At 42.4% G+C, this 23,169-nt stretch overlaps 1 protein-coding gene across 1 annotated transcript in view; it reads right to left on the reverse strand.

Annotated features, from left to right (window-relative positions):
• Positions 1-23,169, reverse strand: part of LOC147911439 (ral guanine nucleotide dissociation stimulator-like) — a 321,882-nt gene that overhangs the window by 271,747 nt on the left and 26,966 nt on the right. The gene's annotated exons all lie outside the window — the stretch shown is intronic.

Consider the following 23,169-nt stretch of genomic DNA (forward strand, 5'->3'; position numbering starts at 1 on the left):
GAAGTTTGGCCCTGAGATAACATCTGTGCCCATCTTCCTCTACTTTATATGGGACGCCACCACAGCATGTCCTGGCAAGCTGTGCGTTGGTGCGTGCCCAGGGTTGGGAAAATGAAAACCCCAGGACACCAAAGTGGAGCGTGCACACGAAACCATTTGCGCCACCAGGCAGGCCCCAGGGAGAAAATTCTTAAGTAAAAGTCATTAACAGCAATGTTGGGAGAGGCAATTTTCAGGATAGTCTTCTACAGATGCAAGCAAGAATTTTGCTCCAGACTGACCTTTCCTTTTACAGATGCTATAGATACTATCTCCCAAGTGTACTGAAATTTTAAAACCTCTCATATGAAGATGTTACTTACACTTATTTTGTATCTGTGTTAAACAAAAGTGTTCGTCATGATATGCTAGTGAGACCCTGAATGTAGTTTGAACTGCAGTGTATTCAAATTCTCAAGATGATCCTAAACAGCTACAAGGAGGAGTTTCTCTGTAGAGTCAACTGTCATCGAATGGATGGTAAGGATAATCTGCACCACCTGTAGTGATAGCTCTCCTAGTAAGATGATCCTGAAAACTACTGGCAAACTTGGTTGCTTAGTGGTGTTTTGTCATTCCATTGGGAAGACAGCCTCAGTGCAGGCAATGAACGGCAAAGAGGAAAAGGTACTGAACCACATCATCTAAAAATCTACAAGGAAGAGTTTTTCTGCACAGCGTACGTTCATGTACTGGATGTTCTGGATATTGTGTCCCAGCTGCGGTGGAAAGTTTAAAAGCTCTCAGAGGCAGATCCTGCAGAAAGCTACTTGCAATCTGAGTTCAGCAAGGCCTTTCTTTCATTAAATAGGGAGAGAATTACTAAGTGAATGTTGTTAACTGCAAGGATGCAAAGGAAATTTTCAGGGTAGTCCTATACAGATATTAGCAAGAAATTTTCTCTACAATGATCTTTCATTTTATAGATGTTATAGATCCTCCCATCTGTACTGAAATTTTAAAACCTCTCATACGAAGGTATTCCTAAGAGATATTTGCAACCTGTGGTAAACAATAGTGTTGATAATGATATGCTAGTGAGACCCTGAAGGTAGACTGAACTACAATGTTTTTAATGTCACTCATGAATATGATTCTAAACAGCGACATGTAAAGATATTCTTCACACGGTACTTTCGTTGAATGGATGTGATAGAGTTTCTTCCCCGGTTGTGGTGACAATTTTAACATCTCATAGGAATGTGCTCCTAGCAGCAACTGGTAAAATAGGTTTACAGTGGTGTTTTGTCTTTATGTTGTGGAGGAGACCTGAGTGCAGGCAATGAACTTCAGAGATGAAAAGGCATTTTGTAAGATGATCTTAAAAAGCTAAAAGGACGTATCTTCCTCCACAGAGTACTTACATGGAATGTATGGTATAGATATTCTGTCCCAGCTTCAGTGGAAAGTTTAAAATCTCGCAGAGACAGATCTGCTGAAAGCTACTTGCCATCTGAGTTCAGCAAGATCTTTCTTGCCTTACCTGGGAGCGAATTCTTAAGTGAAGGTCGTTAACTGCAAAGGTGGAAAAGGCAATTTTCAGGATACTCCTATACAGATACAACCAAGAGATTTTCTCCACACTGAACTCTCATTTCATGGATGTTTAGATACTCTCTCCAGCTGAACTGAAAATTTAAAACCTCTCATATGAAGAAGTTACTAACAGACATTGGCAACCTGTGTTAAGCAATAGTGTTCATCATGATATGCTAATGATGCCCTAGATGCAGACTGAACTGCAGTGCCTTTAAAGTCATTCATGAACATAATCCTAAGCAGGTACAAGAAGAGGTCTTCTTCACGGTATACTTTCATTGAATGGATTTGGTAAAGCTTCTTTCCGAGGTGTGTTGAAATGTTGAAACTCTCAAAGGAAGTTGTTCCTAACAGCTACTGGCAGAGTAGGTTTAGCAGTAGTGTTTTCTCTTTAAATCAGGGAGGAAATGTGAGTGCAGGCGATGAAATGCAAAGATGAAATGCAATTGACAATATGATCTGAAGAAGCTAAAAACAAGTGTTTTTCTCCGCATGCTACTTGAATGGAATGGATATTATAGATAAGTTCTCCCAGCTGCCGTGAAAATTTTAAAAGCTCTCAGAAGATCATTCTTAAAGGACCCTGCAAGATGAGTTCAACAAACGCTTTCTTGCTTTACTTTGGGGAGAGAGCTGAGTGAAGGCCATTAAATGCAATGAGGGAAAAGGCAATTTGCATGATGAACGTACACAGTTACACGAACGAGATTTTCACCAAACTTGTCCTTCATATTATGGATGTTATAGATACTGTCTCCCAACACTACTGAAATTTAAAACCCCTAAGATGAAGATGTTGCTTTCAGATATTGGCCACCTGTCTTAAGCAATATAATTCATCATGAGATGCTAGTGGGAACCTGACTAGAGTTTGAACTGCAGTCTATTAAAAGTCTCTTCTCAAGATGACCATTAACAGCCACAAGCTGGAGTTTCTGGGAAGCGTCAACTTTCTTTGAGTTGATCATAACAATAATCTGCACCGCCTGTAGTGATCGTTCAAACGCTCTCCTAAGAAGATGCTCTGATGGCTACTGGCAAAGGTCATTGAGCAGGAGTGTTTTGTGTTTCCATTGGCAAGGGAGGCTCAGTGCAGGCAATGAACGACAAAGAGGAAAAGGCACTTTACCATATGATCCTAAAAAGCTAAAAGGAAGAATTTTTCTCCACAGGGTACATTCCTGAAATGGATGTTATTGATATTCGCTCCCCGCTGCAGTGAAACGTTAAAAAGCTCTCAGAGGGAGATCCTCCTTAAAGATACTTCCAAGCTGAGTTCAGCAAACATTTTTTACCTGACTTAGGAGAAAGAGCACGGATGAAGGTTATTTACTGCAATGTTGGAAAAGGCAATTTTCAGAATAGTCCTATACAGATACACGAAAAGATTTTCTCCACACCTGAATTTCAATTGATGGATGTTATAGAGACCCTTTGCCAGCTGTACTGACATTTGAAAACCACTCATATGAAGATGTTACTTACAGATATTGGCCAACTGTGATAAGCAATAGTGTTCATCATGATACGTTACTGAGAACCTGAAGGCAGACTGAACTGCAGTGTAGTCCAAGTCTCTTCTCAAGATCATCCCAAACAGCTGCAAGCAGAGTTTCTCTGAAGAGTCCGCTTTCGTTGAATGTAGGGTAATGATAATCTGCACCACATGTAGTGATAGTTTGAAAGCTCTCCTAGGAGTGTTTCAAAGAGTTACTGGTCAACATCGTTGAGCAGTGGTATTTTGTCTTTCTTGTGGGAAAGAAACCTCAGTGCAGGACATGAAATACAAAGAGGAAAAGGCACTTTACTATGTGATCCGAAAAACTAAAAGGAAGACTTTTCCACCACACAGTATGTTCATGTAATGGATGTTATAGATATTCTCTCCCAGCTGCAATGGAAAGTTTAAAAGCTCTCAGAGGAAGGTGCTCTTTAAACATACTTGCAAGCAAGTTCAGCAAGGACTTTCTGGCATTACAAGGAGAGAATTCCTATGTGTAGGTCGTTAACAGCAATGATGTAAGAGGCAATTTTCAGGATAATCCTAGACAGATATAAACAAGAGATTGTCTCCAAACTGGAATTTCATTTTATGGATGTTACATATACTGTCTCCCAGCCGTACTGAAATTTTAAAACCTCTCCAATGAGGATGTTACTAACAGGTTTTCGTCACCTCTGTTAAGCAATAGTGTTCGTCATGACATGCTAGTGAGACCCAGAACGCAGATTGAACTGCAGTGTATTTGAAGTCACTTATGAAGATGACCCTAAACAGTTATAAGCAGAAGTTATCTTCACAGTGTACTTTCATTAAATGGATGTGATAGAGCTTTTTTCTGAGCTGTGGTGAAAAGTGTAAACTCTCATGGGAAGGTGTTCCTAATCGCTACTGGCAGAGTAGGTTTAGCAGTGGTGTTTTTTCTTTACATCGGGGAGGGAGCCTAGGGCAGGCAATGAAATTCAAAGATGAGAATGTAATTGACAATGAGATCCAAAGAAGCTAAAAGCAAGTGTTTTCCTCCACAGAGTACTTACTTGGAATGGATGTAATGAATAGGTTCTCCTAGCTGCAGTGAAAAGTTTACAAGCTCTCAGAGGAAGATCGTCCTTAAAGATTCCTGCAAGGCGAGTTAAGAAACACTTTCTTGCATTACATGGGATAGAGAGCCTGAGCGAAGGTCGTTAACTGCAGTGATCTAAAGGCAATATGAAGGCTGATCCCATAAAGAGACAAGCCACAGATTTTCTGCATATTTCACTTTCATTTTATGGATGTTATAGATACCCTCTCCCAGCTGTACCGAAATTTTAAAACATCTCAGATGAAGATGTTACTTACAGATATAGGCCACATGTGTTAAGCCATAATGTTTGTCATGATATGTTCATGAGAGCCTGAAAGTGGATTGAACTGTAGTGTATTAAATCTCTCTTCTCAAGATGATCCTAAACAGCTACTATCAGGAGTTTCTCTGAAGATTCAACTGCAATGGAATGGATGTTAAATATAATCAGCAAAACCTGTAGTCATACTTTGAAATCTCTCATACGAAGATGTTCCTTACAGCTACTGTCAAAATTGGTTGAGCAGTGGTGTTTTTTCTCTGTATAGTGAAGGAAACATCATTGCAGACAATGAACAGCAAAGAGGAAAAGGCAATTTACCATATAATCCTAATACCTAAAAGGAGGACTTTTTCTGCACAAATTATGTTCACGGAATGGATGTTGGAGATAGTCTCTCCCAGATGCAGTGAATTGTTTAATAGATCTCAGAGGAAAATCCTCCTCAGAGATACTTGCATGCTGAGTTCAGCAAACATTTTCTTGCATGTCTTGGGAGAGAGAGTCTGAGTGAATGTCGTTAACTGCAAAGAGGGAAAAGGCAATTTGCAAGAAGATTCTATATAGCTGCAAGAATGAGATTTTCTCCACACTTGACTTTCATTTTGTGGATGTTATAGATACTCCCCCCTAGCTGCAATGAAACTGTTAAACCTCTCATATGAAGATGTAACCTATGATATTGACCACCTGTGTTAATCAAGTGTTCATCATAATATGCTACTCAGACCCCGAATGCAGATTGAACTGCAGTAATTAAAAGACTCTTCTCAAGATGATCCTAAACACCTACAAGCAGGACTTGCTCTGAACAGTCAACTTTTATTGAATGGATGATAATGATCATCTGCACCACCTGTAGTGATAGTTGGAAAGCTGTCATAGGACGTTGTTCCTAACAGCTACTTTCAAACTTGTTTGAGCAGTGGTGAGTTGTCTTTCGGTTGGGAAGGGAGCCTCAGTGCAGGCAATGAGCGACAAAGAGGAAAAGGCACTTTAACATATTCTGAAATGCTAACTTTAAGAGTTGCTCACCACAGAGTAGGTTCATGGAATGGATGTTAGAGTAATACTCGCCCCACTACAGTGGAAAGTTTAAAAGCTCTCAGAGGCAGATCCTCCTGTAAAGTACTTAGAAGAAGAGGTCAGCAAGAACTTTCTTGCTTTACGTGGGGAAGAATTCCTGATTGAAAGTAGTTAACTGCAATGTTGATAAAGGCAATTATCAGGATAGTCGTATACAGATAGAAGCAAGAACTTTTATACATACTGGACTTTCGTTTTATGGATGTTATAGATACACTCTCCCAGGGTTACTGAAATTTTAAATCCTCTCATATGAAGATGTTACTATCAGATACTGGCAAACTGTGATAAGCAATAATGGTCATCATGATATGCTAGTGAGACCCTGAATACAGATTGAACTGCAGTGTAGTTAAAGCCACTTAAGAACATGGTCATAAACGCTAGCAAGAGGAGGTTTTCTTCATGGTGTACTTTCATTGAATGGATGTGATACAGCTTCTTTCCGAGCTGTGGTGAAAAGTGGAAACTTTCCTAAGAAGGTGTTCCCAACAGCAACTGGCAAAGTAGGTTTAGCAGGGGTGTTTTCTTTTATATCAGGAAGGAAGCCTGAGTGCATGCAATCAACTGCAAAGATGAAAGGCACTTTACAATATGATCCTAAAACGCTAAAAGGAAGTGTTTTCCTCCACAGAGAACTTACATGGAATGGATGTTACAGATATTCTCTTGCAGCTGCAGTGCAAGTTTACAAGCTCTCAAAGAAGGATCCTGCTTAAAGCTCCTTGCCAGCTGAGTTCAGCAAGTAGTATCTTGCCTTACATAGGAGAGAGAGCCTGAGTGACGGTCGTTAATTACAATGATGGAAAAGGCAATTTGCAGGAGGATCCTATAGACATACCAGCCAGAGATTTTTCTGCACACTTGACTTTCATTTTATGAATGTTACAGATACTCTCTCCCAGCTGTAGTGATAAGTTTAAAAGCCCTCCAAGGAAGAGCTGACTTACAGCTACAGGGCTGTTGGGTTCAGAACGGGTCTTCTTTCATTATATTTGTGGGAAAGCCTGAGTGCAGGCCATGAAAATCAATGATTGAAAAGTTCACTCATCAAGATGATCCTCAACAACTAAAATGAGTTTTTTTCCACCGTGTATGTTATTTCAATGGATGTTATGGATATTTTCTCCCAGCAGTAGTGAAAAGCTTAAAAGCTCTCTTCGGAAGATCTTACTTACAGCTAATGGCAACCTTTGCTCAGTAAGAACATTCTCTCCTATACTGTGAGAGAGAGCCTGAGTAAATGTCGCGAGCTGCAATGTTTGAAAAAGTACTTTCCAGTGCAAATGCTAAATAGGTACAAGCAAGAGTTTTTCTCCACACTGTGCTTTTCATAAATGGATATTATAGATATTCTCTTCCTTGTGTAGTGAAAAGTTTAAGCCCTCTCATAGGAAGATATTCCCAACAGCTACTGGCAAAGTGAAATTAACGAGCACATTCTTTCGTTCCATGTAAGAGAAAGCCTGAATGAAAGACGCCAACTGCAACCTTTGAAAAGGGACTTTTCAAGACGATCATAAACAGATTTAAAAAAGGAGTTTTTCTTCAGACTGTACTTTCATTGAATGGATGTTACAGATAATCTGTACCAGTTGTAGTGAAAAGTATAAAAAGTCTCATTAGAGTATGTTCCCTAGAGCTACTGGCAAGCTGAGTTCAGCAGAAATGCTCTTTCAGTACATTAGATAGAAGCCTGAGTGTAGACTATTAACAGGTTATGTGTGATATCAGTCATGTGTCCTTTGTGAGATTACTCATATATTTATGTGTGAAATCACACCCATTGTTAAGAGTGACATCACATCAATAGTGACATCACTCCCACTGCTCTCTAAGTGACATGTAAATTGTGACATCACTCCCATTGTGTGAATGTGATATCACACTCCAAAGTTATGTGTGATGTGACACACTTGTTTATGGGTGACATCACAGCCCTTTGTGTGTGCCAACATCCTCATTGCATGTCACATCCCATCAATTGTGAGTGACATCAACCTTAATTGTCATATGATATCAAACCATTATTATGTGCAGTGTCACTCCCAGTATTATGTATGACATTACACCACTTGATTGTGACATCACTCTGATAATGTGTATGACATCACTCCAACAGTGTGTGACATCGCCACATTTTGTGTGTGATATCATTCCAATCGTTATGTGTGACATCACACCCTTTTTCAGACATTACACACTTTGAGCAGGATAAAACTAGGTTAGCCTGTCACATCTCTCAAATTGCGTGATATCACTCCCGTTGTGTGAGGGCAGTCATATTGTTAACTTTGATATGACATCCACAGTTTGTATGAAATCACTCCCAGGTTTCTGTGAAATCTTTCACATTTTACTCTGACTTATATCCTTATTGTGTGTTTTATGTAACTCTCATTGTTATGTATGAATTCACACTCATTTTCCTTAGAGATACCACTCCAAATGTCCATGACAGCACCAGATTGGTGTGTGCTTTCACACACTTTGTGTGTCTGACCTGACTCAATGTCTGTATGACATCACACCAATGGTGTATGTGTGATAGTGCTCACATTTGTGTGTGAAAACACACACATTGATATGTCTGACACCATTCACATTTTTGTGACATAATTCACATTTTTATGTATGACATCACACCTATTCTGTGTGTGTGACAACATTCACATTTGTTGACATCACACCGATTGTGTGTGACATCACTCGAATTTACCATATGAAATGGCTATTGTTAAGTGTCATGTCACTCCCAATATTCTGTGTGATGTCACATTAATTCTCGAGGACATCACTCTACTAGTGTTGTGACATCACTCCCATGGTGTTTCTGTGACTTCACTCATATATTTTGGATGACATCTTTCTGTTATGTGTGATATCACGCCTGTTGTGTTGTATGACATCAGACCAATAGTGTGACATCACTCCCACGTATGTGTGACATCAGTCACATGTCCTTTGTGATATTACTCACATGTTTATGTGTGAACTCAGTCTCATTATGTGTGACATCACATCAATAGTGTGACATTACATCCTCTATGTGTGACATCAGTGACATGTCCCTAGTGACATAATTCACATTTTAAAGGGTGACATCACTCCCATTGTGTACATGTGATATCACTCCCACTATTTTGCGTGGCGTGACCACATGCTTCTTGGTGACATCACATCAATTGTTTGAGTGTGACAACATCTCATTGTGTGTCACACCACAACATTTGTGTGTGACATTAACCTTAATTCCCGTATGATATATGAACCATTATTATGTGTGGTGTCACTCCCAGTATTATGTATGATATCACACCAATTGAGTGTGGCATCACTCTGATAGTGTTTGACATCGTTCCAATGGATTGTGACGTGTTTCACATTTTGTGTCTGACATCACTCCAATCGTTATGTGGGACATCACCCCCATTTTGGGACATCACACAACATGAGTGTGCTAAAAATAGGATAGACGGTCACATCTCTCAAATTGTGTAATATCACACCCATTGTGTGTGATGGCAGTCATATTCTTTACAGTGATGTGCCACCCACTGTTATGTATGACATCACTTCCAGGTTTCTGTGAAATCTCTCACATTTTACTCTGACATATCACACTGGTGTGTTTTGTGTAACTCTCATTGCTATGTGTGAATATTCACTCATTTTCCTTAGAGACACCACTCCCGTTGTCTGTGACATAGCAAGGTTGGTGTGAGCCTTCACACACATTTTGTGTCTGACATCACACCAATGGTGTACTTGTGACAGGGCTCACATTTGTGATTGAAAACATACCCAATGATATGTGTGACACCATTCACCTTTTTTGTGACATAATTCACATTTTTATGTATGACATCACACCTATTGTGTGTGACAACTTTCACATGTGTTGAAATCAAATCAATTGTGTGTGGGTTAGGTTAGTGTTAACATTAGGTTTAGAGTTTTGGTTAGGTTAAGGTTAGGATAGGGCTGGGTCTAAGGCTAGGGTTAGGTTTAGCATTAGGCTTATGGCTAGGATAGGGTTAGGGTTATGGCTAGGTTAGGTTTGCAGATAGGGTGAGGTCTAGGGCTATGTTTGTGTTTAGGCAAGGCTAGGTGAGGGCTAGGTTTAGGTTATTTCCAGGTTATGGATAGGTCTAGGTGTGTGTTAGGGCTATTATTAGGTTAGTTTTAGTGTTAGGTTTAGGGCTAGGGTTAGTGTTAGGTTAGGGCTAGGTTAAGGTGAGGGTGAGGGTTAGAGTTAGGGTTACTGCTAGGGCTAGGCTTATGGTTAAGTTTATTGTTATGGTTAGAGTTAGTGTTAGGATAGGGTAAGTGTTACAGCTGGGGTTATGTCCAGGGGTAGGGTTAGGATTAGGTTTAGTGCTAGGTTTAGGGCTAGGGCTACTGTTAGCTCTAGACTTAGAGTTAGGGCTAGTCTCGGGTTAGTGTTAGGTCTAGAGCTAAGTCTAGGCATAGTGTTCTGGCTAGGGTTAGCCTTAAGTTTACAGTTATGGTTAGGGCTTGGTCTAGGTCTAGGTCTAGGTGTAGCATTAGGGCTAGGGTTAAAGTTAGGTTGAGGGATATGGTTAAGGTTAAGTTTATGTTTAGGGTTAGTCTTAGTGTTGGGGTCAAGGTTAGGGCTCTTGTTCGTGTTCAGATTCAGGTTTGTGTTCGGGTAAGGGTTTGGGTCCGTGTTTGGGTTCTGGTTCGGTGAGGTTTAGGGTTAAGCTTATGGCTTAGGGTCAGTTTTAGGGTTAGAGTGAGGGTTAAACTCAGGATTAGGATTAAGTCTGTGCTATGGTTAGGGTTAGGTTACAGATTAGGGTGAGGATTAGTGTTAGCTTTAAGGTTGTTAGTGATAGCGCTAGGGCTAGGCTTAGGGTTAGGTTTATGGATAGGATTTGGGTTAGCATTAGGATTAATACTCCATTTAGGGCTAGGGTTACACATAGTGGTAGGTGTTGGTTTTTGGCTACAGTTCGGTTTACTGTTAGTGTTATGGCTAGGTCTAGATTGAGCATTAGGGTTAGTGCCATGGTACAGGTTAGGCTAGGGTTAGGGTTAGAGTTAAGTCTAGGTCTAGCGTTATGGTTAGGGCTATGGCTAGGATCATGGTTCGGTTTAGGGTCATGGTTTGTGTTAGACTTAGTGGCAGGGGTACTGTCAGGTTTAAGGTTAATGGTTGGGCTATTGGTTGGGAATGGGAGAGATCGGTTTAGGGTCATGGTTAGGGTTAGGATTAGCATTAGTCTTGTGGCTACAGTTAGGGATAAGGTTAGTGTTAGGGCCAGGGCTCAAGTTAGGTCTGGGGTTAGACTTAGGCTAGGGATAGGTCTGTGCTTAGGTTAGTGTTAGGCTAGTGTAAGGGTCCGGTTTAGGGCTGGGTTAGAATTAGGTCTAGGACAAGTGTTAAGGTACTGCTACACTTAAGGTTAGGATTTGGCATAGGCCTAGGTTTAGGCTTAGGTTGTTTTAGGCTTAGGATTGGGATATGGGTAGCGGTTTTGGTTGGGGTTGGGGATAGGGTTACTGTTAGGGCTTGGGGTTGGGTTAGGAACAGAGTTCTGGTTAGTCTTAGGGCTAGGCTTAGGCTAGGGCTAGGTTAGGTTAGGTTACGCTTGGGGTAGGTTTAGTGTTTGGATGATGGTCAAGTGTCTGGTTAGCATTAGGATTAGGTTTTGGGAAATGCTTAGGTTTAGGTCTAGGGTTAGAGCTAAGGTTAGGTTTATGGTTAGAGTTCAGTTAGGTTTATGGTTATGGTTAGTGTTAGGGCTAGGTTTAGTGCTAGGATGCTGGTTAGGGCTAGGGCTGCGGCTGGCTTTAGGCTTATGGCTATGGTTAGGATTAGGGTTAGTGTTAGGGTTAATGTTGTGTGTGTTAGAGTTTGGGTTATGGGTAGGGTCAGGGTTAACTTTAGGTTTATGTGTAAGGTTAGGTTTTTATTTAGGGTAAGCGTGGGGCCGGCCCTATGGCTTAGCGGCTAAGTGCGCGGGATCTGATGTTGGCGACCCAGCTTTGTATCCCAGGTGCACACCCACACCGCATTTCCTGCCATGCTGAGGCCATGTCCCACATACAGCAACTAGAAGGATGTGCAGCTGTAACATACAACTATCTACTGTGGCTTTGGGGGAAAAAAAATAGGGTAAGCGTTAAGGTGATGGGTAGGAGTAGTGGTAGATTTAAGGGTAAGGTTAGAGTTGGGTTAGAGTTAGGGTTATGGTTGGGGTAGGGTTAGGGTTTGGGTTAGGGCTAATGTTAGTGTTAGCATTAAGGTTAAGGCTAGGGCTAGGGTTAGGGCTACGGTTAGGGCTAGAGTTAGGCTTAGGTTTAGGGTTAGCATTATTGTTAAGGTTAGTGTTAGGCATAGGGTTAAGGGTAGGGTTAAGGTTAGCACTAGGTCTAGGGATAAGGCTAGGGTTAGTGTTAGTTCTAGGGCTAGGTCTAGGGTTACTGTTAGGTTACAGTATGGGTTAGGGCTAGGCTTAGGTTAGGTTAAGTCTATGTTTAGGTTAGGCTTATGTTTAGAGCTAGATTTATATCCGTGGTTAGGTTAGGTTAGACTAGGACTTGTGTTGGGGTTAGGGCTAGGGCTATGATTAGGTCATGGTTAGCATTAGGTTAGGGCTACTGCTGGGTTACAGTTAGGTTAGGTTGTGGTTAGGGTCAGGTCTATGGCTAGGGTAGAAGTTAAGCCTATGGCTAGGGTTATGGTTAGTTTCATGGTTACAGTCACGGTTATGGTTAGAGGTAGGTCTCGGTTAGGCTCAGGTCTCTGTCTAGGGTTTGGCTTAGCCCTAGGTCTATGGCTAGGTTTAGGGTCAGGTTAGGTTTGGGGTTAGTACTAGAGCTACGCTTAGGTTTACGCTTAGGGTACGGTTAGAGTTACTGCTAGGTTTAGGTAGGGTTAGAGTTAGGGCTAGGGTTAGGGTTCGATCTATGGTTATGGTTAAGGTTATGGTTGTGTTAGGTTTAGATTTAGTGCTAGATTTACGGGAAGGTCTAGTGTTAGGATTACTATTAGGACAAGGGTTAGTGTCAGGACTAGGTTTAGGCTTTGGATTAGCCTTAGGTTTAAGCTTAGTGTTTGGGTTAAGTTTATAGCTACAGTTAGTGTTAGGTCTAGATTTAGTGCTACAGTTAGTATTAGGGCTAGGGCTGGTCTTCAGCTTAGGGTTAGGGTTAGGGTTAGTTTTGGGTTAGGGTTAGGACTAGAGCTAGAGCTAGGGTTATCATTAGGGTTACGACTAAGTTAGAGATAGTGTTAGGGCTAGGGCTATGCTTAGGATAAAGTCTAGGGTTAGGATTAATGTTATGGTTATTGTTAGGATTGTTTAGGTTTTCGGTTAGGGTAGGTGTAGGGTAAGGGTTAGGTTAGGATTAGGGCTAGTATAGTGGTAAGAGTTGGGTTAGGGTTAGAGTTAGAGGAGTGGTAGGCTTAGGGTAGGGTGAGGGTTGGGTTCAAGTTAACGTTACGATGAGTGTTAGGGCTGGTGGTAGCATGAGAGTTAGCTGTTAGGGCTAGAGTTAGGTTAGGGCTAGGATTATGCTGAGGGTTAGGTTGGGTTTAGGATTAGGAGTAGGGTTAAGAGTAGGGCTAGGATTAGGTTATGGTTAGCATTATGGGTAGGGGCAATTTTAGGGCTACAGCTAGGGGTAGTGGTAGGTTAGGGTTATATTTAGAGTTAGGGTTTGGGCTATGTCTAGACTTAGGTTAGTGTCAGGTTTAAGGTAGTATCATCTTTAGGAGTAGGATTAAGACTAGGGTTAGGGTTAGGGTTTGGCCTTGAGCTAGTGTTGGCATTAGGTTAGGGTAGGATTAAGACAGAGTTAACATTAGGTTAGGGTTAGTGTTGGGTTATGATTAGTGTTGGGTGATGGTTAGTGTTAGCATTAGGTCACCTCTAGGCTAGGGTTGGGGTTAGGCCTAGAGCTAGAGTTAGGATAAGTTTTAGGTTTAGGGTTAGTCCTAGAGCTAGGATTAGGTTTACTTTTAGTGGTAGAGTCATTGTTAAAGGTAAGTTTAGTTAGGGGCAGGGCTAGGGCAATTGCTGGGGCTCGGTTTTTGTTAGGGACAGAGTTACGGGTAGTGTTAGTGATCAAACTAAGGTTAGGGCTGTGGCTTAGACTAGGGTAAGTGTTAGGGTCAAGGTTAGCCTAGGGCTGAGTTAGAGTTAGGGTTAATGTTAGGCTTAGGGGAATGGGTAAGGTTGGGGTTAGAGATGGTTTAGGATTAGGTTTAGGGGTAGTTTTAGGGTTAGGGTTAGTGATAGGGCTAGTGTTAGGGTTACGGTTAGAGCCAGGGCTATGGACAGGGTTAGGTTTAGCGTTAGTGCTAGGACTAGGTCTAGATTTATCATTAGGGTTAGGTTTAGAGGTAAGGTTAGTGTTAGGGTTCGAGTTATGGCTAGGGCTAAATTTAAGGTCACATCTAGGGCTAGGATTTGTGTTGGGTTAGGGCTAGCATCGAGGGTTAGGTTTAGGGATATGGTTAGGGTTAGAGTCAGGTGTAAGGGTAGAGTTTGGCATAAGGTAGTGTCAGGGTTTGTGTTAGGGTTAGGACTAGTGTTAGGCTTAAAGGTAGGGCTAGGGCTAGAGTTAGGGTTAGTGTTAGGGTTAGGGTTAGGGTTAGGTCTAGCACTAGTGTGAGGGTAGGGCTAGGGCTAGAATTAAGGTAAGATTAGGAGTTATAGTAGGGTAAGGATTTGCTTTAGGGTTAGGTGTAGTGCAGGGTGACGGTTAGGGCTAGGTTTAGGGTTAAGGGTAGGGTTAGTGTTAGGGGTATGGGGATGGGTTTATAGTGGGGAATGGGGATGGTTTTTTACTGTTTGGTTAGGTTCAGGGTTAGTATTAGTGTTTGTGCTAGGTTGTGGATAGTGTTAATGTTAGGGTTAAGGTCAGGGCCAGGGCTAGGGTTAAGGATAGGTCTAGATTTAGGGCTAGGGCTAGACCTGGCTTTATGGTTAGGACTAGGACTATGGTTAATTTCATGTGTAGGGCTGGGTTAGTGTTAGGTCTAGGTCAATGGTTAACGTTAACCTTACAGATAGGGTTAGTGCTAGGGTTAGTGTTACGGCTAGGGTTATGGTCACTGTGAGCGATTGTGCTAGGGTTAGGTTTAGAGTAGAGGTTGGGTTGTGGTTGGGTTAGGGTGAGAGTTAGGGCTCAGGGTGGCGATGGAGTGTTAGTGCAATGGTTAGGGTAGGACTACGGTTAGTGCTAGGTTTAGGGCTAGGGTTAGTGCTAGGTCAGGTTTAGGGCTAGGGCTGTTGTTGGTTTTATGTTTAGGGCTGTGGCTAGGATTAATGTTGGCATACGAATGGGTTAGGGTTAACGTTAGGGGTAGCATTATGTGTAGAGCTGGGTTAGAGTTCACGTTAAGTTTAGGTGTAAGGGTAGAGGTCGGGGGGTTAGGGATCGGTTTGGATTAGGGTTATGTTTAGAGTTAATAGTAGGTGTAGGTGCAAGGCTTGGATTAGTGTTAGGATAAGGTTTAGGGTTAAGGTTAGGTTTGGTACAGAGTTAATGTGAGTTTTATGGTGAACGTTAGGGTTATGTTTGGGGTTAACCTTATGCTAGGGTTAGGTTTAAGCTTAGGTTGGGGTAGGGTTTGGATTAAGATTAGGGGAGGTGTAGGTGTAGGGATAGAGTTAGGCTTAGGGTTAGGGTTTGTGTTAGTGCTAGGACTGGGGTTAAGGTTAGTGTTAGGCTTGGCTTAAGGTTAGGTTTAGCAGAGCGGTACGTGTAGGGATAGTGTTAGGGTTAATGTTAGCGTTAGGGTTAGGTGTAAGTTTAGGGCTAGGGCTAGGTTTAGGATTAGGGCTGGGGCGAAGGTTAGGATTATGGCTATTGTTAGGAATAGTGTTATTATTAGGGATGGAGTTATGTTAAGTTTGGGTTAGGGTTAGGTTAGTTTTATGGTTAGTGGTAGGGTTGGGGTTAGGGTTGCATTCGAGTTTGGCCTATGGTTATGGAGGGGCTAGGGGTTCGATTAAGGTTATGGTTAGGGAGGAGTAGGTGTAGGGATAGGTTTAGGTTAGTGTTCAAGTTAAGGTCAGTGGTAGTTGTAGGGATTGGGTTAGGGTTAGTTATAAGGTTAGGGTTAGATTTAGGTTTACGGCTAGTGTTAGAGTTGGCATTAGGTCTAGAGCCATGGTTAGGTTAAGGGTAGGTTTATGGTTAGGGTAGGTCTGGGGTACAATTAGGGTTAGGGTTTGGGTTTGTCTTAGGTTTAGGTTAGGTTAAGGCTGGGTCTAAGGCTGGTTTTACAGTTAGGGCTAGGGTTAGGTTAGGTTAGTGCTAGGTTTAGGCAAGGGTTTGGGTTAGGGTTAATGCTAGGATTCGTGTTGGTGTTAGTTTTGTGGTTGGGTTAAAGAGTTAATGTTAAGGTTCAGGTAGTATTAGGGTAGGCGTAGGGTTAGTGTTAGGTTAGCGTTAGAGTTAGGGTTAGGGTTAGACTTAGGGTAGGGGTTATCTAAGATTTAGGTTATGGCTACAGTTAGCATAGGTTAGGGTTAGGTGTAGGGGTAAGTTTAGGGTTATGATTATGCTTAAGATTAGTGTTAGTGTTATCACTAAGGATTGGGTTATTGTTAGGCTTAAGGTTAGGGTTAGGGTTACGGTTAGGTTTGGGTTTAGGGTTGGGTTAGTGTTAGGGTTCGTGTTACCTTAAGTCTTAGGGTCTGGGTAGAGAGTGTTTTAGGGATAGGGGTAGGGTTACAGTTAAGGTTAGGGGTAGTGATACGGTTAGCTGTGGGAATTGCATCAAGATTAACATTAGGGCCAGGGCTAGAGTTAGGTCTTGGGTTAAGTTTATGGCTAGGGCTTGGTCTAGGGCTTAGACTAGGGTTAGTTTCAGTTTTACTGTTAGGTTTAGTGTCAGATTTAGGACTAGGCATAGGGCTGCATTAGTGTTAGTGTTCGGGGTTGGGCTAAGTTTTATGCCTAGTTTTAGGGTTAGGGTTACAGTTAAGGTTAGGTCTAGGGCTGGGGCTCGTTTTAGGATTATGGATATCATTCAAGTTAGTGTTAAGGCAAGGGATAGTGTTAGGGTCAGGTGAGGACAAGGATTATGGTTAGGGTTGGGGCTGGGTTTAGGGCTAGGTTAGTTCAAGACTTGGGTCAAGGTTAGACTTAGTGGTATGGTTAGAAGTAGATTTAGGTTTAGGGTAAGGGATATGGTTAGGGTTAGGGTTAGTGTTAGGGTCAGGTTTATGGCTATGGCGAGGGTTAAGGCTAGGTTTAGTGTTAGTTCTAGGTTTATGGCTATGGTTAGATTTAGAGCTAGGCATTTGTTTAGGGTTAGTCACAGCGGTAGGGTTAGGTTTAGGGTTACGTAAAAGGTACAGTTACAGTTAGCATAAGTTTTAAGATTAGAGGTAGGCATAAGGATAGGGGTGTGGTTGGATTAGGGTTATGGTTATGGTTAGGTTTTGGGTTAGGGTTAGTGTTCGTGTAATGGTTAAGGTTAGGTCTAGGGACAAGGCTAGATTTAGAGTTATGACTAGTGTTATGGTTAGTGTTAGAACTAGGGCCCTGGTTAGGATTAGAACTTGGGCTAAGATTAGTGTTAGACTTAACATTAGGGTTGTGTTATGCTTGGTGTTACGGATATTGTTAGGGGTAGGGGTAGGTGTTTGGCTAGGTTTAGGTTTAGGGGCGTTGGTGTAGGGGTAGTGTTAGGTTAGAGTTGCATTAGGTTAGGGTTAAAGATAAAGTTAAGCCTAGAGTTAGGTGAGAATTAAGGTTCAGGTTACGGTTAGGTTAAAGTTAGAGTTAGGTTTGATTAGGTTAGGGTAGGGTTAGGGTTAGTGTTGGGTTAAGTTTAGGTGGGGTAGTAGTAGGGTAGGTGTTGGGTTAGTGTTTGGCTTAGGTTGGGGTCAGGTTAGGTTAGGTTATGGTGAGAGTTAGGGTAGGTTTAGTGTTAGATTTAGCATTAGGGCTAGAGTTCAGGTTAGGTTAGGGCTGATAGTAGGCCTAGATTTATGGATAGGTTTAGGACTAGGGTTAGGTGGGTTAGTAGAAGGGTTTGGGTTAAGGTAGTTTTAGATCTACAGTTAAGGTTAGTGCTGCTAGAGTTATAGTTGCTTAGTGTTTGGTTTAGGCTAGGGTTAGGTTAAGGCTAGTCTTATGTCTAGGCTTAGTGTTAGGTTAGGACTAGGGCTAGTGTTGGGTTTAGGGCTATGGTTAAGGTTAGCCTTAGTGTTAGTACTAAGTTTAGGAATAGTGCTAGTGTTAGAGTTAGCATTAGGCCAGGGCTATGGAAAGGGCTAGGGTTATCATTAGGGCTAAGCCTAGGTCTATAGTTATGGTTTGGTTTAGAATTTGGCCTAAAGCTAGGTTAGGTTTAAGGATATGGTCATGTCTGGGGCTAAGTTTAGGGTCAGGTCTGGGGCTTGGATTTGTGTTAGGTTAGGGCTTGTGTGCAGTGCTATGGCTAGGTGTAGTGTTAAGTCTAGTGCTAGGGTTAGGTTATGGTTAGTGCTAGCTTTAGGTTAGTGTTATGTGTAGTCCTAGCTTTTTGGTTAAACCTAATGTTAGACTTAGCAATTGGGTTAGGCTTAGGGCTGATATTAGTGTTAGGGTTAGGTGTTAGAGTAGGTTTAGTGTTCAGGTTACCATTATGTTTCGTGTTTAGGATTGGCTTAGGGTTAGGAATAGGCTTAGGGTTAGGGCAAGAGTTTGTGTTAGGAGTCTGTCCAGGATTAGGTTTAGAGTTACGGCTGGGTTAGACTAAGTGTTAGTGTTAGGTTAGGTTTAGGGCTATGACTAGTGTCTGGGGTAGTGGTAAGTGTTGGCTTAGGGTTAGGTTAGGGTTTGGGTTAGGGTAGGGCTAGGGTTTGTGTTAGGTTTAGGTTAAGGTTAGGGATAGGGCTTGGGCTAGAGCCAGGTTTAGGGTTAGGGCTTGCATTAGGTCCAGGTTAAGCGTTATTTCAAGGCTATGGGTAACATTAGAGTAGGATTAGGGTTAGGGCTATGGGTACGGGAAGGCTAAGTGTTTGGGTTAAGAGTAGGGGTAGGGATAAGTTCACAGTTAGAGTTAGGTTTAAGGTTAAAGTTGGGGTAATGTTAGGGGTGGGTGATGTCTAGTCTTAGTGTTATGGTTAATATTGGTGTTTGTGCTAGCATTAGGGTTCTGCATCATATGATTTCTGTTAAGGGTAGGGTTAGGCTTAGGCTTCGGATTGGATTAGGGTTAGGGTTTAGGTAGGGTTAGAGTTAGTTTATGGAGAGAAGGAGGGGTAGGGTTGGGGTTAAGGTTGCATTCGGTTTAGGGTTAAGATTAGGGTTCGGGTTCTGGTTAGGGTTAGGGTTAAGGTTAGGTTTAGATTTCAGATTAGGGTTTGTGTACTGTTTTGGTTTAGGATTCCAAACAGCAATCTGTGCCAAATGTTTTTTAGGTATTATGTGATCCTTACTAGCTGGAAGGAAGGGAGATGGGGTATGGATTTATTTCCAGGAATGGGTGCTAGACATGATTTGGCTCAGCTCTACTGTGGATTCCTGTCCTATACAAACCTGTGCCCAGGTTTAAGGATAGGTTAGGTTAGGTTTCGTTACGGTTAGAGTTAGTTTTATAGAGAGAAGGAGGGTAGGATTGGGGTTAGGGTTGCGTTAGGCTTGGATTTAAGATTAGGGATAAGGATAAGCTTTGGGTTAGAGTTACGGTGAGGGTTAGGCTTAGGCTAGGGCTAGGTGGTATTAGTGTTAGGGTTATTGTTAGGATTAAATTTAAGTTTAGTGTTAGCCTTAGTGTTTAGAGTTAGTGTACTAGAGTTAGCATAGTGTTAGGGTTAGGTTAAGGTTTGGGCAAGGGTTAGGTTTAGACACAGAGGTAGGGTTATAGCTAGTGTAAGGTCTGGATTTTAGGCCAGGGCTAGGGCTAGGATTAGTTTCAGCTGTAGGTTGGGTTAGGCTAGATCTAGGCAAGGGTTAGGTTAGGTTACAGTTAGTGTTAGGTTAGGCTAGGGCTAGTGTCAGGTTAGGTTAAGTCTAGACTAGGTTAGTGTTAGGGATAGGGCTAGGCTTAGGCTTAGTGCTAATTCTTTAATTATTGTTATTGTTAATGTTAGTGTTGGGGTTGGAGTTGTGTTGCAGTAAGGGTCAGGTATAGGGTTAGTGGTAACCATAGGTTTAGTGTAGGGGTAATTGTAGGTTTAGATTTAGGGTTAAGGTTTAGGGCTATGGTGAGAATTTGGGTTCACGTCCGGATTAATGTTAACATTAGTTTTAGGGCTAGGGTTGGGGTTTGTATCATGAATCCTAACCCAACTTTAGCTCTAACCCTAAACCTACCCCAAGCCCTAAAACTCCCCCTAGCCCTAACCCTAATCATATGCACACTCACTGTAACTGTAACCCTAAGCCAACTCTAACACTAACTTAAAACCTAGTCCTAGCCCTAGCCCTAAAGTAACCCTAACCCTAGCATAACCCTAAATCTAACCCTAGTCTTAAGCGAAACCCACACCCTACGCCTGTTCCTATACTTTCCATTGTCCCCACCCTAAGGCACACACGACACTAACGTCAGACCTAACCCTAATCATACCTCTAGCCCTAACCTCAAAACCCGCCCCGTCTCAAACCATAAAAATGAATCTAGTTATAAACCTAAAGAGAATCCTAACCCTAAATGTAATAACTAAACTTAACCCTAAGCCCACCCTTAAGGATAACTCTTGCCATAACACTAACACTGTCACTACACCTACTCCTAACTCTCACCATAACCCTACATGTAATCCAACACTAACCCTACCCATAGTCCTTGCTGTAGCCCTAAACCAGTCCTAACACAAACACTAGCCCTATTCCTAATCATATCCCTATTGCTAAACCTGACCTTAACTGAAACACAAACCACCTCACCTAGCCCTAACCCTAAACATAACCCAGTCCTAGCCCTAAGCCTAACACTAACCCTACCCCAACCCTAACCCTAACCCTAACCCTAATCTGAACACTAACTCTAAGACTAAACATAACCCTAACCCTAACATGAACACTAACAGTAAACCTAACCCAACCCAACCCTAACCTTAAAGCTAGCCCTAAGAATAAGCCGAACCCTAAACCGGGCCCGAAATTTAACCCTAACCCGAAACCTAATCCGACACTAAACCTAAACCTAATCTTATCCTGACCCGAAACCTAAACCTTACCCTAATCCGAAGGCAAACCTCAAAATAAAGCTAAGCCTAAACCTCGCAATAACCCCAATCCTAACCCTAACATAAACATGAATCAGAACCCTAACCCTAAACAGAACCCTAGACCTAAACCGAACCAGAACCCAACCCTACCCCTAAAACTAATCCTAACCCTAAGGTGAACACTAACCCTAACTCGAACCCGAATCCAAACCCTAAACCTAACTCAAACGCTAACCCGAACCCTAACAATAAACCTAACCTGATACCGACACCAAACACCAACCATAACCCTAAACCAAACACTAACCCTAACACTAAAACTAACGCTAACCCCAACCCTAACCCGAACCAAAACATAACCCTAACTTGAACTCTAAGCCAAAACCTAACAATAACCCTAACCCAAACCCTAACCCTAACCATAACGTTAAGTCTAACACGAAAAATAACCCTAACCGTAACCCAAATCTGAATCCTAAACCTAACCCTAACTCAAACCCAAACCCAACCTGAACCCAGTCCTATCCCTTATACAAAACTAACCCGAACCCCAGCCTTAACCCTAAGCCTAAAGCTAACCCGAACTCTAACAATAACCTGAACCCCAAACTTAACCCAGACTCTAACCCGAACTTTAACCCTAACCCTAAAACTATCACAAACACAAAGCCTAATCCGACCCTAACACTAACACCATCGAGAACCCAAACCTTAACTCTAATCCTAATCCAAACACTAACCTCACCCTAAACCTTAACATAACCTTAACAGTAATCCTAATCCTAACCGTCCCAACAAAGCAAAACATAACCTTAACCCTAACCAGAAAATGAACTCGAACCCTAGCCATAACCCTAACGCAAAAACAACCCTGACCTTAAACCTAACCCAAAACTTAACATGAAAATAAACCCTAACCATATCAGCACTCCTAGCCTGAACTGTAACCCTAACCCTAAACCTAATCTTAGCCCAACTCTAACCCTAACCCTAAGCAGAACACGAACCTGAACCCTAAGCCTAACACTGACTCGAACACTAGCCCTAACACTAAAACTAAACATTACCCTAACCTGAACCCTATTGCTAAGCCTAACCATAACCTGAACTCTAAACATATTTCTAACCATAATGCTAACCCTAACCCTAATCCAAACCCAACATTACCTCTAACCCTAACCCTAGCCCTAAACCTAACCCTAACCCTAACAAGAAACCTAAAGCTAAAGCTCAGCATTTTTCGAACCCGAAACCTAATAATAACCCTAATCCGAATACTAAGCCAAACCTCAGCCTAACCCAAATCCTAACACTAACCCGAACGCTAACCTGAATCCTAACCTTAAAAACAACCCGAACCCGAACCTGAACCCTAACACTAAGCCGAAGCCTAACCCAACCAGAACCCTAAGCATAAACTGATATCAAAACCAAGCTCTGACCCTGACATTAACCCGAAAACTAACACTAACACTACACCTAACCCTAACCCTAAATCTAACTCGAACCCTAACACTAACCCCAACGCTAAACTGAACCTGACCACTGACCCTAACCCTAACTCTAAACTGTAAAACTAACCCTACACGTAAAACAAATCTGTACCAAACCCAAACCCTAACACTAAACAGAACCATAACCCTAATGCTAACCATAACCCTAACCCCAATAGTAACAGAAACCCTAACACTTACACTAACCAGATGATAACCCTATGCTAACTGAACCCTAACCCTAACCTGAAATCTAACCCAAACCTGGCAATCAACCATAACACTAACGTCAACCCTAACCCTAACACTAACCTAAACTCAAACATACCATTAACGCGAATCATAACCCTATCCCTAACTAGAACCATAAACTTAACCCTAACCAGAAACATATACCTAAATATAAACCTAACACAAACCAGAAAACTAAACCAAACCATAAAACTGGCAGTAACCGGAATCCAAACATAACACTAACGCAACACTAAGAGTACCCCAAGAAATGGCTCTGGGGAGAAAAGCATGACGAAGGACACGTGTGACGCCTTCTCTTTGAGTGCAGAGGTGCCAGGCAGAGGGTGACAGGATGGCTGGATCGGCTCACCTGCTTTCTCCAAAGGAGGCTGGACAACCAGCCAAACATCCTACCTGGGCCAGGCCACTTCCAGAGGGGACAAGTTCAAGAGGACATAGCCCTGGGGATGGCTGCCAAGTTTCCTGGGGCATGTGCTGGGCCCCGTCAGAGGAGAAAGCAGCCTGGCAACGGGTGTGCCAGACATGAGATCAGGACGCCTCCCACAACCGGGTCCCTGTCCTGCCCAGGCCTCACGAGGGAGGACGATGGTCGTGGCAGTGGCGAGTGGGGTGGGGCTGCTGGCTAGCCTGCCCCGGGATGTCCCGGGAGAGGGCGCCTGGGGATGGGCTGCCACTGGAGAGGCTTGAGGGACCAACCCAGCTTGAGGCAGTCAGGGCTAGAGAGAGAATCCCACTCCGCCCTTTTCCTTAAGTCTCTT

This window comes from Ceratotherium simum, unplaced genomic scaffold (assembly GCF_057802395.1).
Source record: "Ceratotherium simum simum isolate JZ-2026a unplaced genomic scaffold, ASM5780239v1 HiC_scaffold_43, whole genome shotgun sequence".
Lineage (NCBI taxonomy): Eukaryota > Metazoa > Chordata > Mammalia > Perissodactyla > Rhinocerotidae > Ceratotherium > Ceratotherium simum.